Raw genomic sequence first — 18,697 nt, forward strand, 5'->3', positions numbered from 1 at the left:
GTTTAAAAAGATCCCTCTGGCTTTTAGACAGAAACTAGACTGGAGCGAATTAAGAGGAAATCAGAGAAACTAGTTAGGAGGCTTTTGAAATAAGTAGATAGTTATGGGTCTAACGTGGTAAGAGACGAAATGGATTAGGTAAAGGATATCTGATACAATTTAGACATTCAGACCAACTGGACCTATTGCTAGATTAGATGGGGGAGATAAAGAAAAAGATGAAGTCAAAATTACCCCCAGGATCTTTACCTTAGTGATTGGGTCAGTTGTAGTATTCTGAGATAGGGGAAATTAACAAGAGGTGAAGCCTGAAATTAAAAGACGCTTACTCTTTGGAAGGAAAGTTATGACCAACCGAGACAGCATATTAAAAAGCAGAGACATTACTTTGCCAACAAAGTCTGTCTAGTCAAGGCTATGGTTTTTCCAGTAGTCATGTATGGATGTGAGAGTCGGACTATAAAGAAAGCTGAGCGCTGAAGAATTGATGCTTTTGAACTGTGGTGTTGGAGAAGACTCTTGAGAGTCCCTTGGACTTCAAGGAGATCCAACCAGTCCATCCTAAAGGAGATCAGTCCTGGGTGTTCATTGAAAGGACTGATGTTGAAGCTGAAACTCCAATACTTTGACCACCTGAGGTGAAGAGCTGACTCCTTGGAAAAGACCCTGATGCTGGGAGGGATTGAAGGTGGGAGGAGAAGGGAATGACAGAGGATGAGATGGTTGGGTGGCATCACCGACTCGATGGACATGAGTCTGAGTAAACTCCAGGAGTTGGTGATGGACAGGGAGGCCTGGCCTGCTGTGGTCCATGGGGTTGCAAAGAGTTGGACATGACTGAGTGACTGAACTGAACTGAACTGAACTGTGGCTTGAAGTAACTATTTTGGGGGGATGACCAATAAATCAATATTTTCATTTTGCTCAGTTAACTTTAAGATTTCAATGAGATGGGCAAGTAAGGATCTCAAACAGACAGTTGGGTCTGGGTCAGGAAAACAGAGGCAGTAAAATATTCATTTGAGTATTGCTAAAATGAAGGGCTTCCATGGTGGCTCAGATGGTAAAGAATTTGCCTGCAATGCGGGAGACCTGGGTTCAGTCCTTGGGTCAGAAAGATGCCCTGGAGAATGGAATGGCAACCCACTCCAGTATTCTTGTCTGGAGAATCCCATGGACAGAGGAACTCGGTGGACTACAGGCCATTGGGTTGCAAAAAATTGGACACGACTGAGTGAGTAACACATTTCAGAAATGCAATGATATCTAAATCCATGACTCTTGGATGGAGACAAAAATGTTGTGCATTAAATAGTGTACAGCATTTAAGGTGCATAAAGACAACATAAAGCTCTGGAGTTGGATGGGGTCACCAATCACCTAGGGAGTGTGTACAGATGGAGCAGAGTAGAGAGACACAGACTGAGCTCAGAGAAACTTCAACAGTTTAGTGGATAGAGATACACAAAAGAATTTTTAAAAAGAAAATAAACGAGAAAAACCATGAGTTAGTGACACCATGGCTGAGAAAGGAAAATGGAAAATATTTTAGGAAAGATGAAATGGAGTAGTTAACTGAATCAGATCCTGCTGAAGGTTTTAATAACATGACATAAAAACATATATTGAGTTTAGAAACATGAAATTTATCAGTGGCCTTACTAGATTAAGTCTCATTTGAATGATGGAGATGAAAGCCGGAAAATGTAAGTTTAAGCCTGAATTTGAGATCAAGTAGTTACAACAGAGAAAACCCAGTGAAGACATGGAAGCCAGAGAAGGAATCAAGTCTTTTAGAAAGCAAACATGATGCGGATCTTGAATTCAAGGGGAAGACTTGATACTTTATGGGAGCACAATGTTTTCTTTAGACATAACAAGAGGGAAGGAGAAGTTGGATGTAAACACTGATGGGATCGAAAAATTATTAACAAAAAATGAGAGGTTTCATGTTTGATGTTGAGAAAATGATCAGTAAGGATGGAGCTAAGAAAATGATAAGGATATCTTTGAAAAAGGGGAGGTAAGATGGTATAAAATAGCAATTTGAACCAGTAGAACAGCAAAATTTCTAGGAAGGATATGAGATTGCTCAGCTCTCAGTAGTTTATAAGGTCTATTCAAAGTTACTGATCACAATTTGAAAGGGAATCCAGGTATGTGGTTACTTAACTGTATCTCCAGATTCTCAAGATCTGTTTGACTACAAACAAGACAAAATTCCAAAAAAGGTAAGGAAGATTTACTTTCTCAGTAAAAAGTCCCAACATTGCATTGTCACAATGTTGATTAAGTCAGTGGTTTATGGTAACAAGTTCATTCAGCTTCCTCTGTCCAGTCTCAACATGTTGGCATTTTCTGTGACTAGCTTCCCTCATGGTTGGAAAATGCCTGCCACAGTTCTAGAGCCATATGCAGACAATCTAGGCAAAAAAAACGACGGACCATAGCACCACTACTGCTTTTAAAGAGTAAGGGAACTGTTTCTGGAAACCACTTAGAAAACGTTCTTTCATTGGGCAAAATTCTGTCCTATTTTCAAGCTTCAGCCATTGCCCGGCAAGAGGAATGGGGAAACACAATGGCTTAGTCTAATCAGAACCTACATCTGGGGGCTGAGTCAGCCTTTCCTAAATTACTTGCTCATGAATAGTATGGTGATAATAATAATAACAGTAATAATAAATAGACTTCTGTCTGAAAGGCAATGGGGAATGACCATTATCTAGGCATTATGCTGTTTAAGTTATACTTGGATATAACTAGATTTAGGTTTTGCCAAGTGCATGCAAGAGAAAAAATGGAAGACAAGGCAATTGGGAGTATTTGCAGGTGAGGATGAAAATGATTGACAATGGGATCTAAGCTGGACAGTAAGAGAGATGAAAACCATAGCATTGATGGGCTGTGAGAAAGTGAAGAGGTCGATGGGTCAGTCATCTTGAAGAAATTAAAATGTTGTGGAAGTGATGGGAATATTATTAAAAATAGCTTTTCAGATGGAAAATGGCTCGAGGTTGTGAGATATTTGAAACTGTGATTGTGAGGACAGTAGACTCTCTGGTATTAATTCTGATTAATTTATCTTCTGATGGGATGTAGTCTTAAAAAAGTGGGTCGTGGGACCTACAATGTTATTTTTTCTGTAGATTACAAAACTTGGGCTTAAAGACAGATTTCAACTATCAAAAAAGTAGAGATTACTACTGCAATGCAGTCCTTCAGATTTTTGAGGTATCTCAGTTAATAATAGTGGGGAAGAGCTAGATAGTTCATGGGAGAATACTAAAAATAAAAGGATATAAAGTTTAAAATATATAGGCTGTGTGAAAAATGTCTATCTTTTGCAGACATTAACAAATACGGTGTAAAAAGAAATCACCCTGGACTTAACTGAGCTATTCAGTAGTTGTCACCAGTGCTTTACCTTAAAAAAAAAAAAAAAAAAACACTGTCCAAAATTTTGAGTTAATTCAAGAAAATTCAGAAACAGTGAGGGATGATATTTTGTACAATGGATATCAGGAAGGGACCTTCAACAAGCCGCATTCCTTACTGGAGACCTAGATTTTGGTTTCTATTTTTCCCTTTTGTCTGTGTACCCTAGCAGCATGTTTTTTTGTGCGTAGTACTCTCCCTTGCAGAGTGGATACATATGTACACGAGCTGCAGTAACATGAAGACCTGCCAAGGTTGTTGTTGGACTCAGACTCAACATTACAGCTGTCGTCTCACCATCGAAGTTGGCAGACTGACACGGTTTAGGTTTATGCGTCCACAGTTAGCAGGCCTTGTTTTCTACAAAAAGGTCTACTGGCTGAGCTTCGGGGTTTATAAACATAGCTGCCCCCTACTTGGAGGCTTGCTTTCTTTCTTTCTTCTCTTCATCCGAAAAGCTTAAAGCTATCATTGCCTTCCAGGCTTAGGAAAAAGTCAGCCTCATTGGGTAGACCAGCTCATGTGTGCATCAGTTAAATTCTATGTGAAGATGCGTTAATTATTTATAAACTTTGAGTTTTAGAATGCTTCACTTAGAAAAAAATGCTCATTTCATACCCATTTCTGCTCCTACTGTTCTTAGATCTTAAAAGGGAAGGTGTAAGTAAATGGCACAAGAAGAAATTAAAAGCAAGGATAAATCTCCTGAAACCCAAGAATTTGTAAAGGATGGTTTCCATGTAGAAAAAGCAAAGGACACATTATTTCTATCAGAGAAAGAATAGGTTTTCTGAATTCAGCCTTGGCATTTTTCACGTGTATATAAAGCATATCACCTTTTACTTTTGGAAATTTCAGTCAATTCTATTCAATTCGTCAATGATGTAATGCTCACTTATTACATGGAGGGCACTGGGCTGATACATTGGAAAATAAAAAATGATAACTATTTGCCCTCAAGGAGCAAATATTAGTCCTCAAGGAGCTTATATATAATGCTTTAAAAGAAATTGAATCTAGTGATTCTTTTTTTAGTTGCATGAGCCCTCTAGATTTTGTTTTAAATATATGTTTTTAAGACATAGTTCACAACAAAAATTTTTATATTATTTGTTTTTTCTAAACATATGCACAATCAAAAGGCATCTTCAGAGATTCAAATTCATTCTTTCTTGATACTTCTCTCCACTGCTCCCATTTACCTCATTATTTCCCATAGACCTTTGTAGAGAATGTGTGTTGGCAATTCTTTTTCTCTACTGGTTCTTTGCTCAATGTGTTTCTTCCCTTTATATTGATTGAATTTTTCATACCATCGTTAACTTAGTGCTCTTTACCAATTACATTGCTGTGCTGATCTATCAAGTCATTAATGGAACCACAGGGAAGTTAAATAATTTACTGCTTTGCTTGAAAGAGCCTATGTTTTCTGGCCCTTGGGGCATAATGGAAGATCCGTCTGTTTTGTCAAACACAAGCCAGATGAAGCAGCAGGCTCAAAATCCCAGATTCAGTCCTGTTTGCAAATAGACTGTTGTAAATAAGCATAGGTATTGTTTTTCGTGCCAGAAACCATAGAATGAACAGATCAGAAGCTGAATGATGTCTTATTATAAGCGTTTATGTAAATGCCAGTTAACACCAACTCTATTTTCATTGTATGCACGCCCAGTCACTCAGTTGTGTCCAGCTCTTTGTGACCCTATGGACTGTAGACTACCAGGCTCCCTTGTGCATGGAATTTCCCAGGCAAGAATACTGGAATGGGTTGCCATTTCCTCCTCCAAGGGATCTTTATAACCCAGGGATCAAACTCATGTCTCCTGCATTAACAGGCAGATTCTTTACCACTGAGCCACGTGGGAAGCCCCCTATTTTCACTACAAAAGACCAATATTACCTTTAAAAGTTTAGCTTTTTATCTTGTCTTCTGAGATTAAAAAATACTCATCATAAAAAATTTTAGAAAATGCAAATTCAGAGCCTACATATTTAAAATAACTTGATGTCCTATCACTGAAATATATTGTATATGCACAAACTTGCACTCAAACCTGCAAATGCATAAATATATATATGATCAGTTATTATATTTATCAGCTATTTTATATATATATATATCAACAGCTATTTTTAAATTTAAAAATTAATCTATGTTCAGTTTAGTCAATAGTTTTAACATCATTTCTATGGACTGTACATATTCTATTTTGTGGAATAGTGCAATTTATTTAATCAAACCCTATAGTTAAACATTTATTTAGTTTCTGAGTTTTTGTTAAGAATCCTAAAATAAACATCTTTATATATATATATTTGTACATGGATATCACTGTTAAGGACAAGTTATAGAAGTCATGATGTTAGATAAAGTACACAAGATAACCGCTCTCAACGTCTATGAATACACAGAAATGGTTTATAAAATTAAAACTGTATCACAGTGCTGAAAAAAATACATGAACAAAGAATATTTTGGAAATCACAACAGGAAATGAAGCGCCACGGTCCAAGAGATCCTAGGCTCAAAAACAGGAACTGAGTCTAGAATTTCCACCCTTGCTTATGAACAGAAGGCCTCACAGCTCATGCATGAGTCATAGAATGTAGTTGATAAGGTTTGGTCCACTTGTAGGAGAAACAAACTGTTTCTATGTGGTGGAGGGAGTAAAAAGAGGTTGAAGTACCACTTGGATCCTGGCCAAGCCATTTGCTGGTTTCTAAGATAGAGACACTGTTGTCCAGAGTTCCAAACACGTTTGGATGATCTTTTCCTGAGCTTTGGATCCCTGGGGCTGGGCTGAGATGACCACAGAAAATACTGCACAAAGAGGGCTGATCTAGTAGAAAACAGAAATATTCCAATGCAAGACCAATTTTCAAATTAAGATTTGCTGACTTAAAGGACAGGACATTTAGTTCTTTCTCACATAACAGCACAGGATGGGAATTTGAATGTGGCACTGACTTTGACACATGTAATTGTTCAGTGACCTGTACTTGTATGTGTTGCCCATCTTTAGTATCTGGCTTCAGAAATTGCTCTTATCACCATCTTGAAGAACACAGGAAGTTGTAAAGAGCATGAGGAAGCATGGAGGCAGGTGTTTGAGCCCCGTGTTGAAGTGGCAATGATGCTTTTATGCAAAATCTGCTAGTGGGTATCTTGGAGTCTCACACTCAAATGAATTATGGAATGAAAGCATGTAGTCATCAATCAATAACAGGAGAATCTAAAAGTTAATTAAAATATTGGAATTAAAATAAAATAGTTGATACAGTAAATTTAATAGAAAAACTCTACAGTAAACTAAGCACATCAAAACATATAATTAGAAATGTAAAACAGAAAATCACTCAGAGTTCCAGAACAGAGAGAGAAAACAAGTGTGTTATTGAATTTATAAGGATAGCTCAGAGAGGCAAGTGGGGGGAGATGCAATTCAAAATTATAATGGCTAAAACTTTCAGGAATTGAAGAAAACTGTGTGTACTAAATTAACAAATAAAAAAACAAACAGAACAAAAACTAAAAGATACACTTCATATAGCCTTAACAACTTTATAGCTGCATATTATCAGCTTGCTTATTTAACTTTTTTGCAATGTGCATCATGTGAAATGCTGGGCTGAATGAATCAAAAGCTAGAATCAAGATTTCCAGGAGAAATATTAATAACTTCAGATATGTAGATGATACCACTTTAATGGCAGAAAGTGAAGAGGAGCTAAAGAACCTCTTGCTGAAGTTGAAAGAGGAGAGTAAAAAAGCTGGCTTAAAATGCAACCTTCAAAAGATGAAGATCATGGCATCTGGTCCCATCACTTCATGGAAAATAGATGGGGAAACAATGGAAACAGTGAAAGATTTTATTTTCTTGGGCTCCAAAATCACTGCGGATGGTTACTGCAGCCATGAAATTAATCTGCTTTCCTTGAAAGGGAAGCTATGAGAGACATAGACAGGGCATTCAAAAGCAGAGACATCACTTTGCTGACAAAGGTACATATAGTCAAAGCTATGGTTTTTCCAGTAGTCATGTACAGATGTGAGAGATGGACCATAAAGAAGGCTGAGCACCAAGAAATTGATACTTTTGAATTGCTGGAGAATTGCTGGAAAAGACTCTTGAGCGTCCCTTGGATGTGAAGAACTGACTCATTGGAAGAAGCCCTGATGCTGAGAAAGACTGAAGGTGGGAGAGAAGGGGATGACAGAGGATGAGATGGTTGGATGGCGTCACCAACTTGATGGACATGAGTTTGAGTAAGGTCCGTGAGTTGGTGAAGGACAGGGAAGCCTGGCCTGGTGTGCTGTGGTTCATGGGGCTGCAAAGAGTCAGGCATGACAGCGACTGAAAAACACCACTATTTTATACATTCTAATAAAGCTACTTAATACAAAGGACAAATACAAAAATCTCAGACTCACCAAAGAAAAGAGAACAGTTACAAATAATTTTTTTAAAATACTGACCATAGTACACCTTATCTATAATAAAAATATCTGAAGACAATATAATTGTATATTTTAAATGGAAAGGTAACCTCATTATAAACCTAGAATTCTCTATCTACCTAATATTTTACTCAAAAGTGAAAACAAAATAAATACTTGTTTAAGCAAAACATGACTAGGAGCTTAGCAGTTGTGGGAAGTCTAGGAGAAAGGCTATTAAAAGATATATTTCAGCAAAGAATAAAAGGAACACAGAAAAAAAGAGTGGGAAGTGAGAAGAAATGGTAAAAAACTAATGGGCAAACCAAGTTGCTAAATGCAAAGAGAATAAATTTATAAGAAGGAAAAGATGGGAAAAGGAGAAGCATGGGGAGGAGGTAAAATATATTCATGTGCTGACTTTGACCTTCATCAGAAGACATATAATGTTTGTAAGTTTGTTCAATAGTTAGGCTAGCCAATGAAGTTAGAGTTTATCACTTAATAATGAATAGTGAGGGAGAGAAGGAAGTTATGATTTAAAAAAAGGGTAAAAGGAAAACAATGCAAAAGTAGCATGGCATATATACAAGATTGCAAAGTGAGATGAAATACACACTACTATTAATATCAGCAGTGAAGACAGATGGAATAAGCATATTGTTTATAGAACAAAAGAGTCAAATTATATAAATATAACTGCTTATTAAAACAGGAACTTCTATATTTTAAAAATACAAAGAGGATGAAATTAAAGGGTGGAAAAGGATTCAGTAGACAACAACTAACAAAAAAAAGCAGCATTATATGAAAAACAGAACTTAGAGCAAGTTAAATAGAACATAAGCTGAAGAATTGATGCTTTTGAACTATGGTGTTGGAGAAGACTTTTGAGAGTCCCTTGGACTGCAAGGAGATCCAACCAGTCCATCCTAAAGGAGATCAGTCCTGGGTGTTCATTGGAAGGACTGATGCTGAAGCTGAAACTCCAATACTTTGACCACCTGAGGTGAAGAGCTGACTCCTTGGAAAAGACCCTGATGCTGGGAAAGATTGAAGGCAGGAGGAGACAGGGAAGACAGAGGATGAGATGGTTGGATGGCATCACCGACTCAATGGACATGAGTTTGAGTAAACTCTGGGAGTTGGTGATGGAAAGGTACGCCAGGCGTGCTGCAGTCCATGGGGCTGCAAAGAGTCAGACACAACTGAGTGACTGAACTGAACTGAATTGAACTGAAAAATGGTTACTTAATGTTAAGAGGAAGATCATCAATCATAATTTTGTATGTACCTAAAGCATAGCCTCTGCCTTTTCTAAAACGAGCTTGAACATCTGGAAGTTCACGGTTCATATATTGCTGAAGCCTGATTTGGAGAATTTTGAACATTACTTTACTAGCATGTGAGATGAGTGCAATTGTGTGGTAGTTTGAGAATTCTTTGGCATTGCCTTTCTTTGGGATTGGAATGAAAACAGAACTTTTCCAGTCCTGTGGTCACTGCTGAGTTTTCCAAATTTGCTGGCATATTGAGTGCAGCACTTTCACAGCATCATCTTTCAGGATTTGAAATAGTTCAACTGGAATTCCATCACCTCCACTAGCTTTGTTGGTAGTGATGCTTTCTAAGGCCCACTTGACTTCACATTCCAGGATGTCTGGCGCTAGGTGAGTGGTCACACCATCGTGATTCTCTGGGTCATGAAGATCTAAGAATTGATGCTTTTGAACTGTGGTGTTGGAGAAGACTCTTGAGGACCCCTTGGACTGCAAGGAGATCCAACCAGTCTGTCCTAAAGGAGATCAATCCTGGGTGTTCATTGAAAGAACTGATGTTGAAGCTGAAACTCCTGTACTTTGGCCACCTCATGTGAAGAGTTGACTCATTGGTAAAGACCCTGATGCTGGGAGGGATTGGGGGCAGGAGGAGAAGGGGATCGCAGAGGATGAGATGGCTGGATGGCATCACCGACTCAATGGACATGAGTCTGAGTAAACTCCAGGAGTTGGTGATGGACAGGGAGGCCTGGCGTGCTGCAATTCATGGGGTCACAAAGAGTCGGACATGACTGAAGTGACTTAGCATATGCATATGGGTAGAAATGCTTTGGGCTGAGAAGAATAATCTTCTACTAAGAAAATCTGAGTTTGAATTTAGGCTTCATTTTAACAGGCCTTGGGCAAGCTATTTAAGTAGTCACTAAGGAGTTCATTACTGGTTCTTCACACATGTAGTGAAGTCCAGCTATGATTTAGGACCAACTTAAATGTCACAGTCCCAAAGAGGTCTCCCATTTATACTTGTAATTCAGTCCAGTTATTCCTTATTATCATGCTTGTTTATTGCATTTGCTTAGTCCCACTCAACATTCAAAAAACTAAGATCATGGCATCCAGTCCCATCACTTCATGGCAAATAGATGGGGAAACAGTGACAGACTTTATTTTGGGGGGCTCCAAAATCATTGCAGATGGAGACTACAGCCATGAAATTAAAAGATGCTGCTCCTTGGAGGAAAAGTTATGACCAACCTAGACAGCATATTAAAAAGCAGAGACATTACTTTGCCAACAAAGGTCCATCTAGTCAAAACTATGGTTTTTCCAGTAGTCATGAAAGAGTGTGAGAGTTGGACTATAAAGAAAGCTGAGTGTCAAAGAGATGATGCTTTTGAACTATGGTGTTGGAGAAGACTCTTGAGAGTCCCTTGGACTGCAAGGAGATGCAACCAGTCCATCCTAAAGGAAATCAGTCCTGAATATTCATTGGAAAGACTGATGCTGAAGCTAGAGCTCCAATACTTTGGCCACATTATGGGAAGAACTGACTCACTGGCAAAGATCCTGATGCTGGGAAAGCTTGAAGGCGGGAGGAGAAGGGCAGGACAGAGAATGAGATGGTTGGATGATATCATTGACTCGATGGACATGAGTTAGAGTAAACTCCGGGAGTTGGTGATAGACAGGGAGGCCTGGCGTGCTGCAGCCCATGGGGCCTCAAAGAGTGGGACACGACTGAGCAACTGAACTGAACTGAACTGAATCCCACTCTAAAATTAGCTTATGTTTATTTATTTAATTGATGTTTCCTTCCCTCTCTCCACCAACACAGAAATGAATACTGCATGTGGGCAAGTTTTTGCCTAGTTCGTTTGTATTCAACTCCAGGCATGATGTCTAACACACAGAATAGGGTTAATAAATAACCATGAAATAAATGAACACATTTCCAGGAATAAGAAACACTGAAGTGAAAACTTGTTTCCTAAAGGACACTCCACCGGCTAAGCAAATTAGATTCTTAGAGAGAATTAAATATTTAATATGTTGCTTGAAAGTGTTCCTCAATTTTCTGAAGGAAAACAGTTTTATATTTTTATAAGTGCATTTCTTGTGAATTATTTGTGTAAACAGTATCCTTTGTAATCATATCTACTTGGACTCATAGGTCCAGGCATTTTAAAACATCAGGCCAAACCTTGCCTATTATCCACACAGAAGAAACAACAATTCCAGGGGGATTACTGGAGGAAGAATTCTCCCTCCCTCAAAACACAAGTGCGTGTATATGTGCGCGTGTGCACACACACACACACCATGGTCTTCCTTTTGCATTCTGAAACATGCCATCAACGGATAGGTTTAGATTACTTTGCTACTTATGATGGAATTCCACATCCCTTTAGAATTAAAAATGTTATTATGTGTACCACCATGTCTAAATTCCTAAGTTCTTTGAATTATCTCTGTCAACTGGCACCTTTTGCTACATATGTTCAGAACTACCAATAATTTGCTTTCATTTAACATATAGCTATAATAAGGGCTCTCTCTCTGTGATTGCTTCTGTTTATGCTTACCAATCTCTGTAAATATAACAGAAAGAAACAGTAATCACTTCTGAATAATGGAAGTTAATGAAACTATCAGATGTAAATATGTGCATTTTATTTTTATAAGAATTTATAGACGCAGGGATTTTATAAGCTATCATAATCAGAAATCACTAAGTTATTTTTGAAAAAGACAATTCTCACAGGAAGTCAAAACATTCTCATGGAGAAAGCATGCAGTTTCTTAGCAAAGATCGTGAATGTCGTATTTGCAGCTTCCTAAGTGACCACCCAGTCACATAAGTTATTTCAAGACCACCATCCTGACTTTTACAGCCAAATAAACTCTGTGAGCACTGATGCTCTTTCATGTCAGTGCCATCCGTTTATGATTTCTTCATCCCAGACTAGAAGAGCTTTCTAATTTGCCCATGAATTTAAGCATCTTTTATTTAAGCATCTTTTAATACTGTTTATTAGGAGTAAACAAGGTTAGCAAGAATGAAGAATCTTTGCTTCCTTCTGCAATCTGCTTCAAACAGATGTATGGTACTTTCATTTCTTAAAAGAGTACCAATGGTATTTTCTTATTTTTACTTTAAATTATGTGTTAATGTGATTATAATTATTTTAAATATGACATTATTAAAGAGTTTATAATTTCCACTGAAAATATTTCACAAACTAAATATGTATTTAATTCATCTTCCTTTATAGATATGAGTTTTTATTAACTAGCATTTGTACCAGGAGGAAACATATAAATAAATTTGAATTTCTCCTGTGAGTACCTGTGAAACATTGTATAATTTAGGTAGCAAAGTTTACGTTTCTATTTTTAGCAAAGTAAAAGTTACCAGTAGAATCCCTCATATTTATCAGAAAACTGATTTGTGTATTTTAGAAATCATTTCTTTCTTGAATATAGCCAACATAATGATTTCACATTTAATATTTAAATAGTAATATAACTATTTTTGCCATATATTATATAAATATAAACTTTTCTTATATTTCTTCTTTTGTAGTATCACAAAAAATTCACAGACTTATTTATTTATTGTTTTACCTTCAAATGCAGTCACTTGTTACGTGTTAATCGGCCAGTGAAACCCTTTCAAGCTGATTTTATGTCCTTTTGACAATTTTCCCATTAAGTGAAGTGAAGTCGCTCAGTCGTGTCTGACTCTTTGCGACCCCATGGACTGTAGCCTATCAAGATCCTCAGTCCATGGGATTTTCCAGGCAAGAATACTGGAGTGGGTTGCCATTTCACTTTCCCATTAGGTTTTCTTCTTTTCTTGCACAACAAAAGTCCTAGGCTCACATTTTGTTTTCTCACTTTTGATCTTGAAATGTGTCCAGGAGCCCCGGTTTCTTTTAGCAGGGCATATGGAAACCAAGACCCGAGTTTCTGAGTTTTAGAGGTACTTATTGCTTCTATAGTGTCTTGACCTAAGAATCATAGGTTCATGTTTGCAAGTTTAAAATTTAACATGGCTGAATTCTTAATTTTGTTGTTTCTATAATTTTGCCTCTTTTCTCTTGCATGTAAAACCTCAGTCACTAACATTAGTAACATTTCATTTGCTCAAGCCTTTCAATTTGAATGTAATTATTTCAAAATTATAATACCAATACATATTTTTTTAACTAACCAATATTTTTACCGACAATACATCAGGTAAGAGAAGTTTAAGATTTCTTTGCAAATTTTAACCTAAAAGAATATTTAAATGGTCTGAGTTTTGCTCAGAAACTACATTTCCGCCCCCTGTGGCAGTAATAGGATACACAGCTAAGTTTCACTCAACTCACTCCAACTTCACTCTCCCTACTTCCCACACCAGTGTTTCTTCTTCAGTCCCACATTGTCAGTATCTAGCTTGGGTAATTTTTTTTTTTTTTTTTTTTTTTTTAAGAATCTAGGGTTTTTATTGATTTACTTTTGGCTGTGCTTGGTCTTTACTGCTGTGAGGGCTTATCTCTGGCTTAGGCGAGCAAGGGTTACTCTCTAGTTGGGTGGGCTTCTCACTGCAGTGACTTCGCTTGTTCCAGACCACAGTCTCCGGAGCACAAGATCAGCAGTTGCCGTGCATCGGTTTAGTTGCTCCATGGAATGTAGGGATCAGGGATCGAACCCATGCCTCCTGAACCGACAGGCAGATTTTTTTACCCTGAGCCACCAAGGAAGCTTGGGTATCTTGATTATATCTTGGTTTTTTTCCTCTCCTCATATGACACGGGTGAGGGTTATTGAGGGGATAATGTAACCATCCATGTTAATTTCAATGTATGCTTTTGTTTGACCTGAATTGAACCCTTACTCACTTTTTCTAATTATTTATATTCATCTATGACTGACTATCATGATTTCTAATATTTCCTCCTAAAACTCTCCCGCTTTATGGCTTCAGTGAATTTCGTATCTACAAGAATCACCTTGTTTTGTTTTATCCAGATAAAGCCAACAGTGTGATTAATATTTAGAATATCTACCTTCAAGAATCTGAAATTCTTCTTTGTGAGGTAATCATCCTTCTTAAATGTTTAGATTTAAATGGGATCTCTCAGCTTAAAGTCAAAGCTACACAGCTAGTTGGAATTTCCTATATCAGCCAACAAGTCAGTTGATAAATGAGCTGAATCAATATGTGCATTGCCTCCAAAACCCTGAAGAAAGCCATCAAACACTGATGTCCTTTCTTAGTAACCGGAAGGACACCCTGTAATGATTTGCTTTATACTTTAGAAGGTATACAGTGGTATTCCCCAGGCCACTGACTAAAATTTTAAACAATAGCAAGTTCCTGAATTTTTATATTTCATTTCTCACATCTTTCTATGCGTCTTTCTAAGGCATGAAGGATACTTATTACTTTTTGCTTCTCATTTCTGATTAATATGAGGTCATTAATATAGAGGGCTACAGTTACATTCTGTGCAACAGCCAGATAATTGAGCTTCCTTTGGACTGTACTGTGGGCTTCCCAGGTGCCGCTAGTGGTAAAGAATCCAGCTGCCATTGCAGGAGACACAAGAGATGTGGTTTGACCCCTGGGTCAAGAAGATCCCCTGGAGTAGGAAATGGCAACCCACTCCAGTATTCTTGCCTGGAAAAAAATCCATGGACAGAGGGAGCCTGGCAGGCTACAGGATTACTTTAGCAAAATAGTAAAACTAAGTATCTTAGAGTGGTTTTTCCTTGAAACTGATTCTAAGATAGAGATTGGAGTTTGTTTGGGAATTTCAGAAACCATTGGTAGGGATTGAGGATGCAGTTCAAAGATGTAAAAGCAGCTAAGATCCGTGTTAAAGTCAGGCTATTTGAGCTTAGTCTCACAGGAAAACTGAGGAATAAACCGAAACAGAGGAGTGGTTTCCAGGCCCTCCTACCACAAGAATTCTCGTTTACTCATCAGTTTCCCAGTCACACTCAGGTGCATCCTGAGTGTGAGAAAGGATGTGCTACAACATTCATCAGGACACCTCAATGTTCTTACTTATCATTATCTAAGAAGAAAAGCGGCTTCACACTGCAGTTTCTTTACCATACCAGTAAGCAATTTACCAATGCATACTTTTGAATAGATAAATAATACAAAACTTCTTTCCATAGAATTGTTTATTTGTTTTATGGCAAAAGTCATGATAAATTTACTTTCAGAATGTTTTATATTGTGTTGACAAAATATGATTTTTGTCATATGCGACATGGATTTAATCTTTGATTTTCATTTACAGATACTTTATATTTGTATACTCTGTGTGGGTTTGTAGTCACTTAATATCTGTGTTAAAAGTCATAAAATATGTGTGTCTGTGTATTATGTGTACTTTTAAAATATAAGGTCCCTTACATTGTAATATATCCTTTGTTTTAAGATAATTCTCTCACTATTCATAAAACATGGCAGGTCACCCAAATTGGATTACGTGGGATAAAAGGCTCAATGCATAACACTGAGCAGATTTGCAGCAATTTTACCACATTTGGCAGTACAATTTAATGAAAGAGCTTTTTAAGCCACTCACATATTGTTTTAAATCCCAGTGACATTACTCCAACTCTGCACCGTCATTTATTAAGCTGCAAAATTGGAAAGCTTTTGTCTACACATCTAGGTTGTTGTAGGATGGAATGAGATTATGTATACTTTTATATTTAAATAAATCTTTACTTACCTTCATCTCCTTTTAGCACGCACTCTTGAAGCTATTCCTTTTTTCTTTTCCTTCACTGAGTGAGCAAATTCTGAATGAATGAACACAAGAACTTCAAAGGATTTAGCAGGAGAAGTCCCAGAAGTAGTCTCTCTAAAATTAAAAAAAGAAAAATTCAGGATACTATGAGGAATAATAACATGAAAATATAAGCCATATCTTAAATATAAATCTTGACCAGTGTGTTATAGAGGGCTCTCCAAGGAAGTGACTTTTCTCTAGAACCAAACAGATATAAACATTTGGCGTAAGAAGGCAGATTTGATTTTGGAAGGAAAGTAGTGAGCAGTCCTGAAGAGAGATATTATTCCCCTACCCAGGAACAAAACCTGGGCAACCTGGATAGAAACCAAGAGTCCTGGACACTAGACCACCAGGGCCGAGAGGCTAGAAGCAGAGTGGCCCCAATGCTGTCCCTGTTTGAAAGCAAGGATGTTTCATGGAGGCAAAAACTGTAAAAACAGGAAGAAAGTTTATTATTAGAGACACAGTACCATGTATGGGAGTGCACACAGGAAAAGAGTGTGTTTATCAAAATCAGAAGCAGGGTAGAAATACACACCCAGAGAAAAAGGGTGTGGGCATCCTCTCTAATGAAGAGGCGTGAAGTCAGCCAGAAGCAGGGTAGAGATACACATCTGGAGAGGAGTGTGGTTGTCCCGAATGAGGAGGAGCACAATATGTCAGAAACTAGGCATGGTGGGCCGAAGATCTAAACAGATATTCTTCCAAAGAAGTCATGCAGATGGCTAATAAATACATGAAAAGATGCTGAGCACTGCTTATTATTAGAGAAATGTGAATCAAAGCTGCAATGAAATATCATCTCATACCAATCAGAATGGATGTCATCCAAAAATCTACAAACAATAAATGCTGGAGAGGGTGTGGAGGAAAGGGAATGCTTTTGCACTGTTGGTGGGAATGCACACTGGTATAGCCACTATGGAGAACAGTGTGGAGATTACTTAAAAAAACTAGAAATAAAAGTACCATATGACCCAGCAATTCCACTACTGAGCATATAGCCTGAGGAAATCGTAACTGATAAAGACACGTGTACCCCAACATTGACTGCAAGCAGCACCCCACTCCAGTGCTCTTGCCTGGAAAATCCCATGGACAGGGGTGCCTGATAGGCTGCAGTCCATGTGGTCGCGAAGAGTTGAACACAAATGAGTGACTTCCCTTTCACTTTTCACTTCCACACATTGGAGAAGGAAATGGCAGCCTACTCCAGTGTTCTTGCCTAGAGAATCCCAGGGACGGCGGAGCCTGGTGGGCTGCCGTCTATGGGGTCACACAGAGTTGGACACGACTGAAGTGACTTAGCAGCAGCAGGATGTGGAAGCAACCTAGATGTTCATCGACAGATGAATGGATAAGGAAGTTGTGGTCTATACACACAGTGGAATATTACTCAGCCATAAAAGTGAATGCATTTGAGTCCGTTCTAATGGGGTGGATGAACCTAGAGCCTATCATACAGAGCAAAGTCAGGCGGAAGACATATATCGTATATTAACACATATTTCTGGAATCTAGAAAAACAGTACTGACAGTCTTACACACGGGGCAGCAAAGGAGACGTTGGACATAAAGAACAGACGTTTGGACACACTGGGGGAAGGAGAGGGTGGGATGATTTTAGAGAACAGCTTTGAAATATACACTTACCATATGTAAAATAGATAGCCAGTGGGAGTTTGCTGAATGATGCAGCAAAATCAAAGCCAGGGTTCTCTGACAACCTAGAAGAGGGGTGGAAGTGGAAGGGAGGTGGGGGGGTGGTATAAGAGGGAGGGAACATATGTATACCTATGGCTGTTTCACATTGATGTATGACAAAACCCATCACACTATGGTAAAGTAATCATCCTAAAATTAAAAATAAAATATAAAAAATAATAATGAAGTTAAAAAAAATAGAAACTAGGCAGAGACACACACCTTGAGAGGAGTGCTGGCATCCCGAACAAGGAGGAACACAGTAAGGAGGCAATATAAACCACTTATGTAGGTGATGTATATCACCTCTGGGACTTTTTTCGCCTTTAACCAATCATCTTGTTTCTTTCTTCACACCTGACTGCTCCATGGACCCTCCCCAGGATGTGCACACAACATTTTTCTAAGGTGCATCCCACCATACAGGCCTATGGGTGCATGTCCACACTTATTATAGAGTGGGGGTCTCCTCCATATTCAACCCCCAAGAAGCCTTCCTGCGCATGTGCGGACAGAGAAGTCTTCCTTGATGTCAGGAAGGGGCATCTTATCTCTTTGCTTTAGCAGAGCTCAGCTTTTACCACTAGCTTTGTCCTTGGAGTGTATGGGTGAGAACAAAGCTTGAATTTTATTCCACTTGACAAATGCCAGGTGTCCAGCCAGGGGTCTAACTATTTCCTAACTCAGATTAAAGAGAACTCTAGGAAGATTTAGTTATATGAGCAATACTCTAAGATGTATCAGTTCAGTTCAGTTCAGTCACTCAGTCGTGTCCAACTCTTTGCGACCCCATGGACCACAGCATGCCAGGCCTCCCTGTCCATCACCAACTATGAGAGTTTACCCAAACACATGTCCATTGAGTCGGTGATGCCATCCAACCATCTCATCCTCTGTCATCCCCTTCTCCACCCACCTTCAATCTTTCCCAGCATCAGGGTCTTTTCAAAATGAGTCAGTTTTTCGCATCAGGTGGCCAAAGTATTGGAGTTTCAGCTTCAGCATCAGTCCTTCCAATGAACACCCAGGATTGA

Source organism: Dama dama, chromosome 9 (assembly GCF_033118175.1).
Source record: "Dama dama isolate Ldn47 chromosome 9, ASM3311817v1, whole genome shotgun sequence".
NCBI classification, from domain to species: Eukaryota; Metazoa; Chordata; class Mammalia; order Artiodactyla; family Cervidae; genus Dama; species Dama dama.